Source organism: Oryctolagus cuniculus, chromosome 1 (genome assembly GCF_964237555.1).
Source record: "Oryctolagus cuniculus chromosome 1, mOryCun1.1, whole genome shotgun sequence".
In the NCBI taxonomy this organism is placed as follows: domain Eukaryota; kingdom Metazoa; phylum Chordata; class Mammalia; order Lagomorpha; family Leporidae; genus Oryctolagus; species Oryctolagus cuniculus.
Genome location: NC_091432.1, coordinates 201,237,180 through 201,250,296, shown reverse-complemented (window position 1 = coordinate 201,250,296; position 13,117 = coordinate 201,237,180). Strand labels below are relative to the sequence as shown.

The window sequence follows — 13,117 nt, the reverse complement described above, 5'->3', positions numbered from 1 at the left end:
ACCAGGACGCTTGCTAATACGGTTCTTTCCCTTTCCTGCTCTTGGAAATCATTTGGGAGTGGTAGCTTCGGCTCTCAGTGGGGTAAGGGGCAGAAGGGATGTGCGGGCCTCAAGCTCCCTGCCGGCCAGGCGACGCTGAAGACCCGGCCCTGCGGGGCGACGCTGGAGGAAGCGGAGGGGTAACTTATTCAGGGACCACCCCCAGCCAGGTGCTCGCGGCCGCGCGGAAAGGCCAGGAGGAGCGTCCCGCTTTCCTCGGGCGGCCTCCGTGGAGACCCTGAACCTGAACGAGTCTGCGCTAGCGGACACCCCGGTCCACTGCGCGCAGGGCCGGGGGCTGCGGCGGTCGCGCAGACGCCGGGGACCGCGTCCGGGCCAGCGGCCAGGGGCCGTCCCCGGCCGGCGCCGCGTCTCCGCTGCAGGGAGCGCAGGGGCGGCGGACGAGCGGCCGGCGTGCGGCCCGCTTCAGCGCCGGCCGCGGCGTCCGGCCGGGGCAGCCCGCGGCGGCAGGCGGAGGCCCGAGTCCGGAGCGCCGCACCCGGCCGCAGTCCCGCCGGGACCGAAGAGCGCCGCGCCCGCCCGAAACCTCTCCCGCCGTCGCCCCGCACCTGTCGCGCCCGGAGCCCCGCAGGAACCTGCGCTCACCTCGTTCCGGGGGCCCACGGCCCGTCCCCGCGCCCCTGGGCCCAGCGCCCACCGCCGCCTCCGCCTCCGCCAGGGCCCCCGCCGCGGCCGCCGCCCACTTTCGGTTTCCTCGCACGGCCCGAGCCGCCGGCGCGGCTCGGGAATCACCTCAGGCCCCCGCCCCGCCCCGCTGCGCCCCGCCCCGCCCCGCGGGCCGCCCGGCCTCGACTCTGCGCACGCGCGGGCACCGCGGGCCTGCCGGCCCACGCGGGCCCACGCCGGCGTCCGCGCGTGGGCAGGGAAACCGACGCCTCTAGCGGTTTCTGCGCGTGCCCACGCACGGCCGCGGGGGAAGCTGCCTGCGGGGCGGGGGCGGGTGCCCCCTCGCGGACGACGCGGGCGCGCACGGGGCGAGGGGCGCCGGCGGCCGCTGTCTGGCGCCGCGGCTTCGGCCCCGGCGCGTTCCTCTCCGGGACACCTGGGGCGGTTGCTTGTCCGGTCCGCTCGTACCCTTGCAGACGTGACGGTGGCACTCGGAGAGCAGCCCGCCCTGTCTGCCGTGGTGTTGCTCCTCTCGGCGCCTCTTCAGCTCACTAACTGCTGTTCTTTTCATTGCTGTCTTCCTGAAAATCAGGGCTCTGCGGGCATACGCGTTTTTGTTTGGTTCCCTACTCGGTGCTGAATAAGCTTTAAATAATACTTAAATAGTTAGCAAATTCTTTCCGTCCATCTAAAACTGTTGAACACCTGACACATTTATTCCCATATTTCTTCTGAATATTTGTTGAGCACCTTTTTGCGTCCCCTCCGTCAACACGGAATATTTTTCTCCACCATCCTATACTCATTTACTGTGATCTGCTGCTTATTTTTCCTATAGCCCTATTTCAAACTGGAAAGGCAGGGGGCGGGGGGGGGGGGAGGTGAAGAGAAAGAACGCGTCCATCCACTGGTTTACATCCCCAATCCCTCAGAAGCTGAGGCTGGGTCAGTGGGATCCCAAGAGCCAGGAACTCAATTCAGGTCTCCTCCCGGGTCTCCCACATGGGTGCCAGGGACTCAAGTACTTGAGCCATCACCTGTTGCTTCTCGGAACCTTCATTAGCAGGAAACTGGATTGGATCCAGAGCCAGGACTCAATCCCAGGGACTCTGATATGGGATGTGGGCATCCCAGGTAGCACTCAACCGCTGTACCAAATGCCTGAGGTGTGACTGGCAGTGAATAGACTGTGCATGTTTAAAATGCACCATGCAGTAATCAAAATAATGACTATACCAGCCCTCCCGACCCTGTCCCCTCCACAGCAAATCTGATTTCTGTTGCTATAGATGAGCCTGCCTTTTCTAGATACCAAACGCTTGCGTGGGGGAGCCTGGCTTCTTTTACTCAGCAGATAACGTGGCGATCCAGCCATGCTGTTGCCCCCAGGAAGAGGCAACGTAAGAGGTCAGGTCCTCTTATTGCCGAGTCGTACCCCATTGTGTGAATGCAGCAGACCTACCACGGGACCCAGCCATTCCACACCCAGGTGTTTGCTCAAGAGAAATGGAAGCCTGTGTTCACACGGAGACCTGAACAAGAATGTGTGCAGTAGCCCGGAATGAAGACAACACAAGTATCCTTCCGCAGGTGAATGGCCAACCGACCAGTACATACCCAACACCCGGTGTTAACCAAGACGTGTCTGTGGAGTTCCACTAAGCCTGTGCTCGGAGAGAGCTCCATTCCGTGAGAAGTGACAGCAGCCCACAGACCGCAGGTGGACGAAAGCCTGGTAGCCCACGCTGTGGGGGAGTTTCCGTTTTTTCTCCAGGGCAACAGAGAACTGTTCTTTTTTGAACAGGAGTCTTCTTTGAACACTGCTCTCTTTCATGCCCCTGCATCTGGTCCCTAACTGGGCCTACCTAACTGTCTCTTTCTGGAACCTCACTGCATCCCCTCTGTTCCACTGACGTCTATTTCACATCTCTTCCTCTCTCCCCACCTCTCCCCTCTGCTGCAGACACTGCCTTGGAGTTCAGACATCTGAAAGGCAGTCGCCCCGGTTTGGACTCTGCCACACTCATAACATCCTCTGGCTCCAGTTTGAAGATGGAAAATCTGTAAAAAGCAGCTGCCAGTGGAGAGTGTCCATGGGAGTAGGAAATTCCAAAAAGACTCCAGGATCCAATATGCAAAGCAGATCCTAAGAGGATGTGAGTTGACCTCAAGTCTGAGACCCTTTAGCCTTGCACAGCTCTTCCAGGCATGGATAATCCTGCATAGAAAGAAACATGGCATTCTGCAGCCAGCTCTTTTGCAAAGCCAGCTTTATTGATGAGTCATTGACATGTGATAAATATTTTAGGTGTATAGATCGATGGATTTTGATAAATGTATTTGATCATGTATCTACCGGCACAGTCAAGAGCAAGAACTAGCTCATCACTTTCTAGAGTTCCCCTGTGCCCTTTTACAATTAATTCCCTTCTCCTACCAGGGCCCTGACAGCCACTGACTGGTGTGGTTTGTCCCCAGATGTCTGTAGTCTCCCGTGTCTGGCTGTTTGCACCTAGCGTAATGCCTCTGAAGTTTATCCATGCTGGTGTGTGTATCGGTAGTTCATTCGTTTTTATTGCTAAGTAGGTCACACTGTGGAGCTAGCTGCTATTTGTCCATTCACGTGTGATGCATATTTGTATTGTTTCCAGTTTGGGGTTATTTTGAACAAAGCTGCTCTAACAACTGCATAAGGTCTTTGTGTGGACTTAGGGTTGTCTTGCACAAACACGTAGAGGAGAGTTGCTGGTTGCGATCTCAGAGGCTGCTCAACCTTATAGCAACCTGTTTTCTAAAGTGGCTACACCAAGTTGGACTCTCACTCCTATCCCTCACCCCTAGGAATATATTTTTTGAACTCCATTGAACTCTTGGTTCAATAAAGCACTGAGCTGGTTGAGTAACCAGCATCGTGTCCCGGGGGGCCCTGGATGAGACCCCGGAAGACCCAATGGTGGGGCTGGGTGGGGCAGGTCAGCAGGGGCTGGAAGATGACCTCATGCTGTCCCCTGTCTCTTCCCGAGTCTGCCATCCCTTGGATGACATTCCTGCGGAGGCATTGCTTTCAGCTCCTCTTTCCTCTCACTTGGCTGCCCAAGCACTTCTGGGCTCAACCTGCTGGGCTCAAACTCGGCGCCAAAAAGGCAAGAGTGACCCCATAACTCCTCAGGAATTGTCAATGGCTCCCCACTGCCCTCAGGAAGAACTTCAGAGACTCCTGGCATGGCCCTTAAGGATTTGGGGCCTCCCCAGCCTCTCCGTTCAAGAGAGTGGGGAAGGGTCCAACCCCCACTGCAGATGACCCCCTGCCCCCAGATGGGAGCTAAGGGTTGGAAGGAATCCTTTGCACATGCATAAATCAGGTACTGCCTTGGCAGGACACAGAGGGTGGGTGGTAAAAAAACCAAACAAACAAAAAAACAGAAGACAAAAAAGCCAAGAGTTCCAGTTGCTCTGAATTCTCCCCGATTCTTTGTGTAGGGATGTCCCACTGAGGTTTCATGTGCATTTGCCTTGACTGATGATCCTGCACATACTGTCACACACAACTGGCCCTGTATATTTGTTCTTGGGTAAAGTGTGCCCTCTCAAGGCAGAGTTTTGGCCAAGACTTACGTGCCCGGAGCTTGTGGGAGGCCCCACCCTGGTAGCTGGCATATCAAGGACAGGTAAGGAAATACCAGGTTTGTTTTCTCTGCAAAGTGGCCCAAGGCCCAAGGAGTTCAACATTTCAACCCCACCCCTTGGATAGAATTGGTTTCCGGGAGACTTAAGGGATACTGATAACACAAGTTGGTGACTTTTTAGGCACAATGATTCTTAGTCTTTTGTGGGAAGCCAGAGGACACACAAAGCAACACACAGATATGAAGCCTGGCGTGAGATTTCAGACAGGGGCTGGTGTGCTTAAAGTCCCACTGGGAACCTGCAATGGGACTAGGAACCCCAATTGTTATGCCAAGTTCTTGCTTCCACAGAGACAAGAATTCAAACACACAGTGCACAGGTAAGCACAGGATGCATTTAAAAGTGAAAGAGTGAATGTACATTAGCGCCAGAGTGTGGGCCACCCCACGTGGCACAACACCAGCCACAAGTGGGCCAGGGAGTGGCCTGTGAGGACAGGGAGTGGGGAAAGGCCAGAGAAGGACCCAAAAGCTGGGGTCAGAAGCCAAAAAAACAAAAAGAGGTGCTCCCATGTATAACAGTCACTTCTGTGGGGCAGGGAGTGGAGCCCTCGTTGAATATACAATTGGGTGGAGTCTTCCAGGGCTTAGGGTGCCCAAGACTTTCTGGGAGTTGCACGGTACTCCGCGTGGAGCCCAACTTCCATGGGGCCATCACAGTGTCTTCTGCTTCCCCTGGTGTAGGAGAGGTGCATCGTGGGTAAGTAGGCGGGTAGAGTTACAAGGCGGGGCTCTGCAGAAATTGTGAGGCGCATATTCCAGCTCAACTATTTCTGCCTAATCTTCCTAGCTCCTTCTCATCAAACCCAGGCTGAAAACTGCCTACAGAAAAGGATACACCCTGGTGCCAAAGAGCAGAGTTTTCAAAATGGACAGGACTCCGGTAGAAGGCATGGACTCTCAGCAGACAGCCAGGCTCATCTTTGGACAACAGGGCCAGGGCCAGGAGCACGCGGGGCTTTCTTTCAGCAGAGGCAGGCATGGATTTCCCATCTTCGAGGGCTGCAGCAAGACCCTCTGTGCTCTTCTCAGCTGCTTTTGGGATAGGCAAAGTGGACAGGAGGCGCACCTGTCAGCTGGCCTGCACCTGTTCGGAGACTTCACAGGGGAGAGGTTGATGCAGAGAAGGAGGCAAATCAAGGCCCAGGTGTGAGGAAGGAAAATCATCTGGGTGCCAGCTTACCCTGGGCTGCGAAAGGTACAACTCCCAACGGGACACCTCCCTCGACAGCCCTCTGTGCATTTCCATGCGCACCTGGGCGGCTTGTTCCTAGGGAGAGCCCCACTGGGTGCCAATGCCAGGGCACCGTGTGCAAGGCAGGCCGGCCCAATGCGGTAGGTTGAGTTGGCACTGTCGTCTCCCTCTTCTGCTTCGGCAAGCACCATTGAGAACGAGGGGACGACAGCCGCCATGATCCGGGAACAGGTCTGTGGACCGCTAGGGTCCCCCTTTCTTACCCGACAAGCTCGGATGCTGAGAAAGAGAGCCTCCCTCTCGGAGACTCGCACACTGACAGCCCCCGCAGGCCTCCTGGCAGATGTCTCTTCCAGAATCTAGGGTGGCAGCGGAGGGACTGCCACGTCCTTTGTGTGTTTCTTCCCAAGTTGTCTCCAAAAAAGAAAAGCAAAACTCTCACTCTCATGGCTTTCTGTTCTACTTGGTGGACTGCGGGGACTTGGGCAGGGCGTCCTTCAGTGTCTCTATCCATTCCTTCCCCAGGAAGCCTTCCTCAAAGCCCCTACCTGAAACAGTCGTGCCCCCTTAGCCGCTGAAGTGCCTTCCTTGTTCCTCTTAGTGGAGGAGAACAAAGCAAGCGAGTGTGCCGCGCGTCTCCCTCGGGAAAGGCTTGAAAAGTGTTTGCCGCGTTGTTAAGGTTGGTATAGCGGGAACAAATGTCATAGCTTTCATGTAAATGATTTTAAGAGCATACCGATGCTTTCCACTCCCCTTCCCTCCCTCCTCCTTCCTTTCTTGTCTTTTAATGTGTACAATGACGTGCTTTCAAGTTGCTTTATAATCACGCGCTTAGCCCTCCACTGAATACAGAAGAGTGCACATCTTCTTCATCTTTATTTAATGGCACACAGTTTGAGCAGTGTGGAGCTCGAGCCCCACAACAACACGGTCGGAGTTATGTATGCAGATGAAATGCAGCCTCCTGGGTGCCTTTCACTTACACGGAGCCAGGACAGACAGATGCACGCCTAAAGGACTCTTTGGACGTACCGGTTTTTTTTTGGTTAATCATTAATATCATCATCACTGCCTCTCCCGTCAGCTATTGCCTCATGAACAAGTGTAGAGAAATTTCTAGACAACTGCATTTGTTTTAACTGAGTAAGGAGAAAAGACCAAACAAAACAACACACACAACAAAAGCGAGAGCTTGCCGGAGCCCCGCTGCAATCCAGGACCTGGGAAAGCTAAGGATCTGCTGACCAAGCAGAAGCCCCTAATCTGCCCACAAAAGCCGCCAAGGTGAGTCAGCTGAAAGGGCCTAATCCCCCAGCAGGGACTGATGGCTGAGGCTTCAGAGACCAGATAGCCACAGAACAGTGGTAAACAGGGGATCGGGAAAGCGCAAAGCGGTGCTGTGCAGAGAAAGGTCACAGAGGCCGCCATGGAGGGTCTTGGCTATCTCAGAGGGCATGGCTGCTCTCTTGCAAGCTGGGGGCCGCTCCTACCGCTCAGCCTTCAAGAGGGCCCCAAACAAGGCTGAGTCCAAGGATGAGGCTGTTAAGCATTACCAGCTGGCTTAGATAGCTGTCGGGTGAATAACGCGTTAAATAAGGCAATAAGCCACAATAGTATTGGTTCTGGAATAGTCGATACACCGGCTGGTACACAGACCACGCTGCAATCATTGTTAGGAGTGAGGAAGGGGCGAGGCAGCGAGGAGAGCCCACATAGGCACACGGGAGGTGCACAGGACAGCTTAGCTGCCCCCAAATCTGCAGAGAGCTGGGTGCAGATGAGAAGGGTACTGGCGAGGCAGATAATGCATGATCTCTTGGTTGTCTGACCTTGGATAAATCATTTGGGGCTCGATCCTTTCTAAAACGCGCAGGTTGCACGGACTCCAGAGTCCTTCAGCTGTCTGCTTCTGGCCTCAGGATGCCTGCAGCGGCAAAGTTAATCCAATGAGTGGCGGAAGAGCCTTCTCTTATGGCTGTTTGGTCGTTCGCATGCATCACTGCCTCTCCGTGGGAGCAACTTGTCTCCGTTCCGGGCACTTCATATTCAGGTTATTTGTGGATGTCACACGATTGGGCACTTGCTGGCATGTAGTGGGCTGGGGCCTGGATACTTGCTGCCCTTTCCCCATATCAGAGAATTCCTCTGGTCCCAACCAACCTGGGAATATCTTGCTAGTCATTGATGTCAATGACAAACTCTGCGGTATTGATAAGCATAAATAACTTTTCCCATACAATAATTTTCCTAGTTATTTTTTCCTGTGAATTTCATTTTGTGAGAGTAAACAAGGGGATTTAAAATATGCACCATAGAAGCGGGATTGCCAGACCAGATAAGGTTGAATTCTGCTCCTGGATATCCCCGCCCCCCAGCCAACTCCACCCAGAGTGAAGCTGAGGGCCGGTTTGGTTATAGCAGTAAACCTGAGGATACCCGCATTTATCTGCATTAGAACCCTGATCACCCCAAACAGTCCTGACTTGCCCTAGGACGCAGACCAGCTGAGAAAGCTGAAACGATGCCTCTGGGGCATGAAGGGGTTTTGAGGTTCACCGGGCCCCTCCCATCCTAAATACAGGGTCTTCCTATCCCTCTCCTCGCCCCGGGGCCCCTAACACCGAGGCCTTTTTCTTTAAAACTGGAGCCCAGTGTTCCCTGCAGTAGCCTCTCTAAAGCAGGATGTTCCACGGGAGTGCTGGAACAGCTGCCGCAGTGCAGGCCAAAGTGGGGGGGGGGGGGAGAAGGGGAGAGAGGGGGAGGGGGAGGGGAGGGGGAGAGACTGACTCTGGAAAGGGGCTCTTGACCTGAGGCCATCAGGTGTGCCAGGACCAATGCTGCATCTCTCCCTTTGCCAGTTCCTGGCAGTGTGTGTGAAGGCTGAACTCACTTGTAAAATATCACTGTATTTAAGGGAGCCCCCATTACAAAGGGCTGTAGATAGAGCGATGATAGGTAGCTACTTGCAGTGCTCCAGTGCTTGACCCGTACAGGCTTGTAATAAACATTTACCCCGGGAATGAATAACCGAGCAGAGGGCTCAAGCCCATCCACTTCCTCCTTCCTGCACTGCTACCTCTCTGTGAAGCTGATGAATGAAATGAAAGACTTAAGCAGCTGAAGGAAAAGTGCTCAAAAAGCCCAAGGACAGAGTAACATTTCTTTCCACCACCAAAGCCTCTGTAGAGAGCCATATGCCTGTAGCACAGGTAGCAAATAGCCCGGTCCAAGCCCTGGTACCGATGGTGTCAGCGTGGGCTGGCAGCACCACACCCAGGTGACTCACACACAGCAGAAATGAGCTGCTCACCGTTCTGCAGGCTGGAAGTCCCGGGTCAGGGTGCCAGCACAGCCGGGCCCTGGCCGGGGCCCTCTTCTGGGCTGCACACTGCTGGCTCCTCATTGTGGCCTCGCATAGCCTCCTCCTGGGAGCTCACATAGTGGAAAGAGTGCCACCGCGCCCTCCCAGGTCTCTTTTATAAGGACACTAATCCCACTCATGAGGGCTCCACCCTCACACCCTGGATCACCTCCCAAGGCCCCACCCCCTCACCCCATCACGCTGGGAGCTAGGACTTCCACACGTATGTCTGGAGGGAGACACACACACACTCCTTCCGTAACAACCGACACTCGTTCAAACAGAGCCTCGGCCACTCTACAGCCCCAGAATTTCTCTTTTCTGATAGGCCGCTGCAAGGTGTCCATCACCCTTCCTGTCTCTTCTCTGCCTCCTTTCCTTCCTGGGGAAGCTGGGTGGGCACTGTGTTTAGCTCCCAGCCTGGCTGGTCCTGGGTGGTGAGATGGAGAGCAGGCTGGGGGAGTGTCACTGACAGCCACAGTGGGACCAACCCCCGAAACACTGTCTTGAAGGCAGATGCTAATCAGACCCCTAGTGCTAATCAGCCACTCTGCACTTGCTGAATTCAGGGCGATCACCGACCTCATGAGGTCATTTGCTTGTACAAAGGGTGACACGTTGGTGGCCAGTACTGTCTCCAGGGGTTCCATTTGGGGGAATTCCAGGCCCAGGACAGAAGATAGCTACCACCTGCATGTTGTCCCTGGGCTTACGGAAGCCTGCTTGGCCAGGATACCAGCAGATGAGCATCTTGTTGATGCTTTGGGGCTGGACTTCTGGCTTCCGGGTTGGTTGCTCACGTACTAAGGTGCACATTGTCTTGTCCCTTATGTCGAGTTGTTTGACAGACAACCAGAGCATGGAACAGAGAAGGAAGGCACAGGCCTCGGCGCCTGATCCCACAGGTTTGCCTCCCTTTGCAATTTCTCAGCTCCCATTTCCTTGCAGCCCTTTACAGCCTCATTTGCTAGAGCAGTAGATTTTTTTTTTAAAAGATTTTATTTATTTATTTGACAGGTAGAGTTACAGACAGTGAGAGAGAAACAGAGAGAAAGGTCTTCCTTCCATTGGTTCACTCCCCAAATGGAGGCAACAGCTGGAGCTGCGCTGATCCAAAGCCAGGAGCCAGGCGCTTCCTCCTGGTCTCCCATGCAGGTGCAGGGGCTCAAGCACTTGGGCCATCTTCTAATGCTATCCCAGGCCACAGCAGAGAGCTGGATGGGAAGAGGAGCAGCCGGGACTAGAACCAGCGACCATACAGGATGCCGGCACTGCAGGCGGAGGATTGACCTACTGCGCCACCACGCCAACCATGAGCAGTAGGTGTTTTTTTTTTTTTTTTTTTTAAGATTTATGTATTCATTTGAAATACAGAGTTGCAAAGAGAGAAAGAGGACAAAGAGAGAGAGAATGAATGAATGAATGAATCTTCCATCATCTGGTTTACTCCCAGATGGCCACAGATGGCTGGGTCTGGTCCAGGCTGAAGCCAGGAGCCAGGAACTCCATCTGGGTCTCCCACACGGGTGGCAGGGGACCAAGTACTTGGGCCGTTTGTTTCCCACTGGTTTCCTGGGCACATTAGCAGGGAACTGGATTGGAAGTGGAGCAGCTGGGACTCAACCTCACTCCCCTGTGGGATACTGGCGTTGCAGGAGACCACTTAACCCACTGTGCCACAATACTGGCCCCGAGAGTAGTACTTTTTGAGATCCTGAGGTCTGCTACCCTCCTTTCTGATGAAAGATTAAACACTCTCTCCTTCACCCCAAAATCTAGTCCTCATCATTTTGATTGGCTCTGGGGACAGGGAGCAAGCTTTCAGTAACAACAGGCCAACCCTCCAACCAGGCAGAGGACCCTGCTGGACTCTAACCAACGCTGTGTTGATCCTAGGCACAAGCCACCTGCGTGCTAGTGGGGAACTTGCTGTCTTGGGAGCCCTGTGCAGAGCCGGCAGGCAACTGTGAAGGGCAAGGGTGGTTTTGATCCAAAATCTCCTGCTCCAGAGCACCTATCCTGGGGCTGTGGTTCTACTCATTGGCCCCAGAGAAGGGCTGTCACCCTGTGTATGGAGGGGGCTTACTTGATCTTTGGAGATTGCTATCAGACACCTCCAGATGTCTCCATTTGGGCTATCAGACACCTCCAGATGTCTCCATTTGGGTACACGGCACACTTTCTTCCTTTGTGAAAGTGTTAATCAATCAAAGTCTTTTTTGAGAGTGGAAATCAAAACAAATTCATACACTCTGGTTGATCATTTCCTTGCAAAGAAACAAGACCCATCAGGAAGGCACTTTGTAACTCAGGCAACAGTTCCACGTTCTTAGTGACCTGTGGTCAGGATCTTTCCCTGGGGTTGAGCGAAGCGTGGTTCTGGATGATCCCCGGTTGTCCTGTCACAGGCCTGACCCCACAGTGTGTCTGAGAAGGCCAAGTGGCATTCATTGGAAACTCCAAGGCTTGCGGACAGGGGCTTTGTGTGTTGCACGCGCCCTGTTGTTGGCAAGTTGATTTCATCATTTGTGGTGTTCACACATCCCTAGTTCTCTGTCTGGGACTCTGGTCCTGTCTAGCTGTAAGTCACGTGGTGTCCTGAGTTTCAGTCTCAGGAGTCTGAGAGTTCTCAACCAGAGTGTAAAATATGTGCATTTTCCCCTAATAAACACAGCACATTTTACATTTTCTTGATGACTATTTCAAGCCAACGTATTGATGTGCTGGTTCAGCACTGAATTTGCTTTTATGTTAATGATGTTTGCCAAATATTTACCTAAAGGGATAGCATTGAAATTTTACTCTGCTGTCCTTGGTTTGGTGTGACCTCACATCAAAATGACAATAGCCTCTTGCTAGCTGCAGTTTTGCTTATGATGAAATGAAGAATGATGAGGAGAAAAATTCTCACTTTGTAGTGATAATTCATAACTGAAGGCATAGTCATCAAAAAAGGCTACACTTTGGAAGTTAACCTATTAAATATTATCATAAATATATCATAAATGACACTCCACAGGGGAGTGACATTCTAATTTGTCATGGGCTAATAGTAGGGACAGAATTAATATGTTTTCAGAGAATCACTGTTATTGATTCATTTTGATATTTGATTCATATTGATTTTCTTATTGATAAATGGAAGTTTTGTAATAACTGGGATGGAGGCAAATGGCAAGAAAATTAAGGAACCACATGGCCTCTTGGAAATCTGAACATAAACAGCCCTGGCCGTTGCAGCCCTCTGGGGAGTGAACCAGTAGATGGAAGATCTCAATCCCTCTGTCACTCTGACTATTTAGTCAATAAATAAATATTAAAAAGAAATATGCAGACTCAGTTTTGTTCTGGGCAGCAGTTCACCAAAGCAACCTGTCTTGCAGCTAGGAGTGGTCCAGGTCCAGGAGGGCGAGACGTGCGCAGAGGCGCGGCGTGGGGCCTGGGAGGCTGCTCAGAAGAACAGACCCAGCGGCCTTCCTTCCTCCTGCCTGCTGCTGAAGCGCCGACCCGCTGGGCGCTCCAGGCTGCAGCCCCAGGGCCGACCCTCAGTGGAACCAGCAGCCAGCTGCACGGACAACCTTGACAATGGGAAGCGCATGCTAAGATGCTAGACCAGAAAGTCAGTCTATGAACCACCATGGAGATCAGTCTAAGGGCGGTGTGGACTCTGCCAACAGAGTCCTTTTACATAAGAAAGAACGCAGTAGCTCTCTTGCATGTACCTCTATTATTTGGGGGTTTTTAGCATGAGCAATGAGAATCTGATGCTAACTAGTGTACTAGTTTCACCGTTGTTTGCTTGGACAAGACACAGCCCTTCTCTGGGCCATATCCCCGTGCGGACAGCGGGTGCGGTAGGGGTGGGCTCCACAGGTACGACCGTGAGGTGAGTCCTAACATCCGAGTCCTTGTCCAGCGGGGACAGCACCTCGGCGTTTCTGCACCTTGCATGCTGACGTGTGGTCAGCAGCACTTCCTGGCTGCAGAGGTGGACACGACCCAGGCTCCAGCAGGTGTGGGGAGCACAGAGCTGGCTGCGTGAGGACCACCCTGGCCTGCAGATTCCCTGCTTTATCACCCCTGGGCATGCAGTGAGACCGGGTTCCCAGCACCTCCTCTTCTCTATCTGGTCACAAAGGCCCTGGTGCGTGCCTGGCCAGGGGCACTAGGCCTGGGTGTTACTCGTGGTGTCCCCAGCATCTGCCTGAG

The 13,117-nt window shown here is 53.6% G+C and overlaps 1 protein-coding gene and 1 long non-coding RNA gene across 7 annotated transcripts in view; one reads left to right on the top strand and one right to left on the bottom strand.

The window, feature by feature from the left end:
* The window catches only part of TDRD7 (tudor domain containing 7), a 71,468-nt gene extending 70,663 nt beyond the window's left edge, over nt 1–805 (bottom strand). Inside the window, exon 1 of the mRNA XM_051856279.2 lies at nt 646–805. The gene's annotated coding sequence lies outside the window, so the exon portion shown is untranslated. The remainder of the gene's footprint in view (nt 1–645) is intronic.
* Nucleotides 806–1,551: 746 nt separating this feature from the next.
* On the top strand, nt 1,552–12,830 carry LOC138844776 (uncharacterized). 6 transcript variants are annotated; one of them, XR_011381164.1, is made up of 4 exons: nt 1,552–6,831; nt 7,421–7,597; nt 9,926–10,227; nt 12,292–12,830. It is a non-coding gene; the product is annotated as an uncharacterized lncRNA (long non-coding RNA). The 6 variants fall into 6 exon arrangements; XR_011381168.1 differs by lacking the exons at nt 9,926–10,227; nt 12,292–12,830 and having other exon boundaries at nt 1,552–2,256; nt 2,630–6,831; nt 7,421–9,915; XR_011381173.1 differs by lacking the exons at nt 9,926–10,227; nt 12,292–12,830 and having other exon boundaries at nt 1,552–2,822; nt 5,143–6,831; nt 7,421–9,915.
* Nucleotides 12,831–13,117: the final 287 nt, after the last annotated feature.